Raw genomic sequence first — 8,286 nt, forward strand, 5'->3', positions numbered from 1 at the left:
ATTTAAACATGGGGTTTTATTGGACTGCAATAGAGTTAAAATGGCCGAGAGCTAATAACAATGCAATGCAACGCCTGGGTATCTAGTTGGGCTGGAACTGGACAAGTGTATTCAGCTGACGTCATGGACAGAGTAAATTGTCAGATGGGGAAAGTACTGTAGGACAGTAGCTCCTATTGGATTAGGCATGTCATTCCAATGATGTGTTGTTCCCTCAATGGCCACCAGATGGTGGTGTTTAATAGGACATTTGACACACTAATATTATCTTATTACATACCAGAGGTGAAAATCAACATGACATTATCTGAATACATACCTGAGGAGAATACTCTATTTGCTAAAGTGTTCTACCTCAGAAACAGTATTTGCTATAGTGTTCTTCCTCAGAAACCCTATTTGCTAAAGTGTTCTACTTCAGAAACCCTATTTGCTAAAGTGTTCTTCCTCAGAAACCCTATTTGCTAAAGTGTTCTACCTCAGAAACCCTATTTGCTAAAGTGTTCTACCTCAGAAACCCTATTTGCTATAGTGTTCTACCTCAGAAACCCTATTTGCTAAGGTGTTCTACCTCAGAAACAGTATTTGCTATAGTGTTCTACCTCAGAAACCCTACTTGCTAAAGTGTTCTACCTCAGAAACACTATTTGCTATAGTGTTCTACCTCAGAAACCCTATTTGCTAAAGTGTTCTACCTCAGAAACCCTACTTGCTAAAGTGTTCTACCCCAGAAACTCTTAAGTGTTACTCTCACAAGGCTCTGGCACTATACAGGGAATAGGGTCCCATTTCAGATGTGTTCGTAACCGTACCCCCTCTGTTTAAAGAAATGCATTAGCGACTTAATCTAAATGTCTCTCCTACTGTGCATGAGGACATGAATGTGTAGTGAGACGCTGGATTGCGTAACACACACACACACACACAACTGACGAGGATATAAAGGTTTTTACAATGGTTGCCTTGGCGCCTTGGCGGCTCCATCCTATAATGCACAGGGAGGCTAGGAGGGAAGGAGATGGGGAGAGCATTCTCAGCAGAATTAACAAGACTGAGGAGCTCATCCGTCTTCCTTTGTGGTGCAACCTCATTAGAACTTCCTGTTGTCCGACGCCTGTCTGAAGCTGTGTGGAATGGATGATGTGCAAACAAGGTGGTGGAAGCTTATCGTCAGTGGCTTTCACCTGGTCAGTTCTTTCAGTGCAATGAAGGAGAGGAGAGGAGAAGGGAGAGAAGAGCTAGAGGAGAGGAGAACGGAGAGGGGAGAAGAAGAGAAGTGAGGGGAGAGATAGAAGAGAAGGGAGAGGTAGAGAGAGGGAGAGGTAGAGGAGTGGTAGAGAAGGGAGAGGTGAGGTAGAGAAGGGAGAGGAGAGGTAGAAGAGAAGGGGGGAGAGTTAGAGTTAGAGGGAGAGGAGAAGGGAGAGGTAGAGGAGAGGTAGAGATGGGAGAGGAGAGGAGAGGTAGAGAAGGGAGAGGAGAGGAGAGGTAGAGAAGGAGGGAGAGGAGAGGTAGAGAAGGGAGAGGAGAGGTAGAGAAGGAGGGAGAGGAGGGGAGGTAGAGGAGAGGTAGAGAGAAGGGAGAGGAGAGGAGAGGTAGAGGAGGAGAGGTAGAGGAGGAGGGAGAGGAGAGGTAGAGAAGGAGGGAGAGGAGGAGAGGTAGAGGAGGAGGGAGAGGAGAGGTAGAGGAGGAGAGGTAGAGGAGGAGGGAGAGGATGGAGAGGAGAGGTAGAGAAGGGAAAGGAGAGGTAGGGAAGGGAGAGGAGAGGGAGAGGAGGAGAGGTAGAGGAGAGGTAGAGAGAAGGGAGAGGAGAGGAGAGGTAGAGAGAAGGGAGAGGAGAGGTAGAGGAGGAGGGAGAAGATGAGAGGTAGCGGCAAGGTAGAGAGAAGGGAGAGGAGAGGAGAGGTTGATATTGATGTAGAGGAGAGGGAGAGGAGAGGTAGAAGAGAGGATAGAGAAGGGAGAGAAGGAGAGGGAAAGGAGAAGGGAGAGGAGAAGGGAGAGTAGGAGGGAGGGAGGAGAGGAGAGGTTGATGTAGAGGAGAGGAGAGGTAGAGGAGATGAAGAGGAGAGGATGAGGAGAGGTAAAAAAGAGGTAGAGGTCAGTGGCGACCCATCATTTCGCCTGTGTTGCATGTTATTTTGGCATTAATATGTGTCACATATCAGTTTTCAAACAATGTCAAAATGTTGTTAATACCAAATATATTTTGTATTTCATGCCACCTTTCCAACAAGTCAGTTCCTCAAATTTCTGCCCTGCTAGATCTGCCCCGGTCAACTGTAATTGCTGTTATTGTGAAGTGGAAACATCTAGGAGCAACAGCGGCTCACCTACGAAGTGGTAGGCCACACAAGCTCACAGAACAGGACCGCTGAGTGCTGAGGCACGTAAAAATCATCTGTCCTCGGTTGCAATACTCACTACCGAGTTCCAAACTGCCTCTGGAAGCAACGTCAGCACAATAACTGTTTGTCGGGAACTTCATGAAATGTGTTCCCATGGCCGAGCAGCTGCACACAAGCCTAAGATCACCATGTGCAATGGCAAGCGTCGGCTGGAGTGGTGTAAAGCTCGCCACCATTGGAATCAGGAGCATTCTCTGGAGTGATGAATCACGCTTCACCATCTGGCAGTCCTACAGGCAAAGCTAGGTGTGGCGGAGATGCCAGGAGAACGTTACCTGTCCCAATTTATAGTGCCAACTGGAAAGTTTGGTGGAGGAGGAATAATGGTTTGAGGCTGTTTTTTCATGGTTCAGGCCCCTTAGTTCCAGTGAAGGGAAATCTTAACGCTACAGCATACAATGACATTCTAGACGATTCCGTGCTTCCAACTTTATGGAACAGTTTGGGGAAGGTCCTTTCCTGTTCCAGCATGACAATGCTCCTGTGCACAAAGCAAGGTCCCATAAAGAAATGGTTTGTCGAGATCGGTGTGGAAAAACTTGACTGGGCCCTGCACAGAGCCCTGACTTCAACACCCTCCCAAACCAACCATGGACACAATCCATACACTGTAGGTCTCCCTAGATCTGAGTTCCTACTGCCCCTCCCATGCCCGAAACCCCCACGACAAGAATCTCAACATGACAGCAGGACATATGCCCAGGCGGTGAGCACAGCAACAAACCCAACCCCCACTATTACACCCGCCCAAGCCTCACTATTACACCCGCCCAAGCCTCACTATTACACCCGCCCAACCCCCACTATTACACCCGCCCAACCCTCACTATTACACCAGCCCAACCCCCAGTATTACACCAGCCCAAGCCTCATCCTGCGACGTAAGAGGTATGTATCAGATGCTCAACATGCTCTGCTCACACCTACTGTGATGGTCCGAGGCTTAAACCACAACAAAAACAACATTACACACTATGGAACACAAAGCTTTTACTATCTTCATCCTGGAATATACAAGGTCTGAGGTCATCTGCCTTTGGCCTAAAGAGCAGGAACCCAGACTTCACCAAAGAAATCAGAAATAAAGACTTTGGCTTCATGCAAGAAACATGGTAGAGAGGAGATGGACCTACTGGTTACAGAGAGCTGGTAGTCCAATCCACCAAACTAACAGGGAAGAGATTCGGCTAATTTCGTATAGATCAGACTTAACCCACTCCATTAAATAAAAAACAGGAAAATGTTACATTTGGCTAGAAATTCAAAAGGAAAGGATCTCAACAACAAAAATGTCCTCCTGTTTGCTACCTACACTGAGTGGACAAAACATTAGGAACACCATGCTAATATTGAGTCGCACCACTTTTTAGCTCTCAGAACAGACTCAATTCGTCGGGGCATGGACTCTACAAGGTGTTGAAAGCGTTCCACAGGGATGCTGGTCCATGTTGACTCCAATGCTTCACACAGTTGTGTCAAGTTGGCTGGATGTCCTTTAGGGTGGTGGACCATTCTTGATACACACGGGAAACTGTTGAGTGTGAAAAACCCAGCAGCGTTGCAGTTCTTGACCCACCTGGCACCTACTACCATACCCCGTTTCAATGGCACTTAAATCTTTCACCCTCTGAATGACACACAATCTCACTTGTCTCAAGGCTTAAAAAATCCTTCTTTAACCTGTCTCCTCCCATATTCGTCTACACTGATTGAAGTAGATTTAACAAGTGACATCAATAATGGATCATATAAAAAAAAAAAATCTAATGAACAACAATGACACATGGTTTGATGCCTTCACTTCATGGTGAATCACTAAAAACAATACATCAATACACTAGGAAGAGAATTCAGCTCAATGTAATTGAAGAATCCATAGAATGGATTTGGGGGCGGTAGGCAGGTATTCTAGTGGTTAGAGCGTTGGACTAGTAACCGAAAGGTTGCTGGATTGAATCCCGGAGCTGACAAGGTAAAAATCTGTCATTCTACCCCACTGTTCCCTGGGAGGCTGTCATTGTAAATAAGAATTTGTTCTTAACTGACTTGCCTAGTTAAATAATTCGAACCACCTCTGGCTAAATTGGAACACAAATAACAACATGAAGAGTTTTTTATATATATATATATATATATATATATATATAAAAATGAGATATTTTCGGCTCTCTTAACGAAAAACTAACAGCAAAAAACATATACATTATCAACGACAAATCTTAGAATCAGCTATTAAAGACTACCAGAACCCACTGGGTTATAATGAAATGAAATACTGGACAAAATACAAAACCTTTCCATCCTAACAACTAAGGAAGCGATACCCACATATTCCACCACAAAGGGTAACATACCGAGAGATGAATCTACAGAACAGTCCCCGCAGGCAGCTGGTTCTGAGGCTCCCCACGACAGCAATACAATTAGACCCAACTAAATTAGGAGAAAGTATATATAGTAGAATGTAGCTAGTTGGAGTGCTAGCTGACCCTAAACAAAAAGTACATTACAATGTGATTGACACAACATTAAGAAAATCCTTGAATGTATACAAACTCAGTGACAGGCTATGTGCACATAAAACTGACCTGCACTTCCTAACATATTTCCCGCAGATCACACATACACTCAAAGAAATTGAAAACAAATCAAACATAGATATACTCCCATATCTGTTAGGTGAAATACCGCAGTGTGCAAATCACAGCAGCAAGATGTGTGGCCTGATGCCATGAGAAAAGGTCAACCAGAGGAACACAAACAACATTGTAAATAGTTATCTGTTTATTTATCTTCTCCTACTATTCATACTACAACTATTTGCACATCGCTAAAACACTGTACATACTGTAACTGATTAAATTAAAAAACATTGAAATGTCTATCATTGAGAGAGAGAGAGAAAGAGAAAGAGAGAGAGAGAGAGAGAGAAAAAGAGAGAGAGAGAGAGAGAGAGAAAGAGAGCGAGAGAGAGACAGAGAGAGAGAGCGAGACAGAGAGAGAGAGAGAGAGAGAGAGATAAAGAGCGAGAGGGAGAGACAGCTGCTATATACCACATGAAATTTATTTTTTAAACCTTATTGAGTGCAATATTTAATATTACATTTTGAATATTTTTGTTGTTGATGTTGTTTTGTGTCTTTTCACTTTTGTTTATTTTTTATTTCACTTGCTTTGGCAATGTAAACACGTTTCCCATGCCAATAAAGCTCCTTTGAATTGAATTGAGCGAGATAAAAGTAGCAAGGCAGACAGAGAGAGAGGGAGAGACAGAGAGAGAGACAGATACAGCGAGAGAGAGGGAGACAGAGAGACAGAGAGACAGAGACAGCGAGCGAGAGGGAGACATAGACAGAGAGAGAGAGAGAGAGAGAGAGACACACAGAGAGAGAGAGAGCAAGAGAGCGAGAGAGGTAAAGTAAAGGAGGTAAAGGGAAGGTAAAGGGAACTCTGGTAGTAGATAGATAAAGGCTCTCCTCGTCATTCTCTTAGTCATTCGGTCTTTCCATTAGCCATGATGTGTCTGGCTGAGTTGCTGAATATTGAACGGGATCCCACAGCCCTGCTAACAGCTCTCTCTCTCTCTCTCTCTCTCTCTGTCTCTCTCTCTCTCTCTCTCTCTCTCTCTCTCTCTCTCAATCTCTCTCTCTCTCTCTCTCTCTCAATCTCTCTCTCTCTCATTCTCTCTCTCTCTCTCATTCTCTCTCTCTCTCTCTCTCTCGTTCTCTCTCTGTGCGGCTCTCCTTTATTTTTCAAGTGTTCCACTCCGCTAGCCAGCGCCTCGCCTAAATTGTTTAAATTGTTTTTTTCGTTTCTTTCGCCTCTAGACAAAAGTTTTAGAACACCTACTCATTCAAGGCTTTTTCTTTATTTTTACTATTTTCTACATTGTAGAATAATAGTGAAGACATGGAAATAACAGATATGGAATCATGTAGTAACCAAAACAGTGTTAAACAAATCAAAATATATTTTATATTTGAGATTCTCCACAACGAGGACCTCAATATGACAATCACACATACAGTGCTTTGCAAAAAGTATTCATCCGCTTTGGCGTTTTCCTATTTTGTTGCATTACAACCTATAATTTAAATAGATTTTTATTTGGATTACATACACAAAATAGTCCAATTGGTGAAGTGAAATGAAAAAAATTACTTGTTTCAACAAATTCCCAAACATTTTAAACGGAAAAGTGGTGCGTGCATATGTATTCACCCCCTTTGCTATAAAGCCCCTAAATAAGATCTGGTGCAACCAATTACCTTCAGAAGTCACATAATTAGTTAAATAAAGTCCACCTGTGTGCAATCTAAGTGTCACATCATCTGTCACATAATCACAGTATATATACACCTGTTCTGAAAGGCCACAGAGTCTGCAACACCACCAAGCAAGCGACACCATGAAGACCAAGGACCTCTCCAAACAGGTCAGGGACAAAGTTGTGGAGAAGTACAGATCAGGGTTGGGTTATAAAAAAAATATCAGAAACTTTAAACATCCCACGGAGCACCATTAAATCCATTATTAAAAAATGGAAAGAATATGGCACCACAACAAACCTGCCAAGAGAGGGCCGCCCACCAAAACTCACAGACCAGGTAAGGAGGGCATTAATCAGAGAGGCAACAAAGAGACCAAAGATAACCCTGTAGGAACTGCAAAGCTCCACAGCGGAGATTGGAGTATTTGTCCATAGGACCACTTTAAGCCGTACACTCCACAGAGCTGGGCTTTACAGAAGAGTGGCCAGAAAAAAGTAATTGCTTAAAGAAGAAAATAAGCAAACAAGTTTGGTGTTCACCAAAAGGCATGTGGGAGACTCCTCAAACATATAGAAGAAGGTACTCAAGTCAGATGAGACTAAAATTGAGCTTTTTGGCCATCAAGGAAAACACTATGTCTGGCACAAACCCAGCACCTCTCATCACCCCGAGAACAACACCATGTTTTTCATTGGCAGGAACTTCATTGGCAGGAGTGGCAGGAGTGATGGTCATTCTTGAGGGAAACCTGTTTCAGTCTTCCAGAGATTTGAGACTGGGACGGAGGTTCACCTTCCAGCAGGACAATGACCCTAAGCATACTGCTTAAGCAACACTCAAGTGGTTTAAGGGGAAACATTTAAATGTCTTGGAATGGCGTAGTCAAAGCCCAGACCTCAATCGAATTTAAAATCTGTGGTATGACTTAAAGATTGCTGTATACCAGCGGAAACCATCCAACTTGAAGGAGCTGGAGCAGTTTTGCCTTGACGAATGGGCAAAAGTCCCAGTGGCTAGATGTGCCAAGCTTATAGAGACATACCCCAAGAGACTTGGTGGCTCGACAAAGTATTGACTTGGGGGGGTGAATAGTTATGCTTCTGTTTTGTTTGTCTTATTTCTTGTTTGTTTCACAATAAAATAAAATATTTTGCATCCTCAAAGTGGTAGGTATGTTGTGTAAATTGTGTAAATCAAATGATGCAATCCCCCCCCCCAAAAAAAAAAATCTATTTTATTTCCAGGTTGTAAGGCAACAAACTCGGAAACATGTCAAGGGGGGTGAATACTTTCACAAGGCACTGTATTCCCAGGCGGTGAGCAACCAATCCAACCCTCACTCCTACACCGCTCCATCCTGCGACCTAAAACGTATGTATCAGATGTTCAGCCTAATCTGTTCAAGCCTAATCCACACGAAAACACTAGACGCTATGGAACACAAAGCTTTTACTATCTCATCCTGGAATATAAAAGCAAATCAAAATGTATTCGTCATATGCGCCGAATATAACAGTTAAGAAGAAAAAAGTGTTAAGAAAGTATTTACTAAAATAAACCGAAGTTAAAAAAATAAAAATATGTATATACAAGGTCTGAGGTCATCTGCC

Source organism: Salmo trutta, chromosome 16, assembly GCF_901001165.1.
Source record: "Salmo trutta chromosome 16, fSalTru1.1, whole genome shotgun sequence".
NCBI classification, from domain to species: Eukaryota; Metazoa; Chordata; class Actinopteri; order Salmoniformes; family Salmonidae; genus Salmo; species Salmo trutta.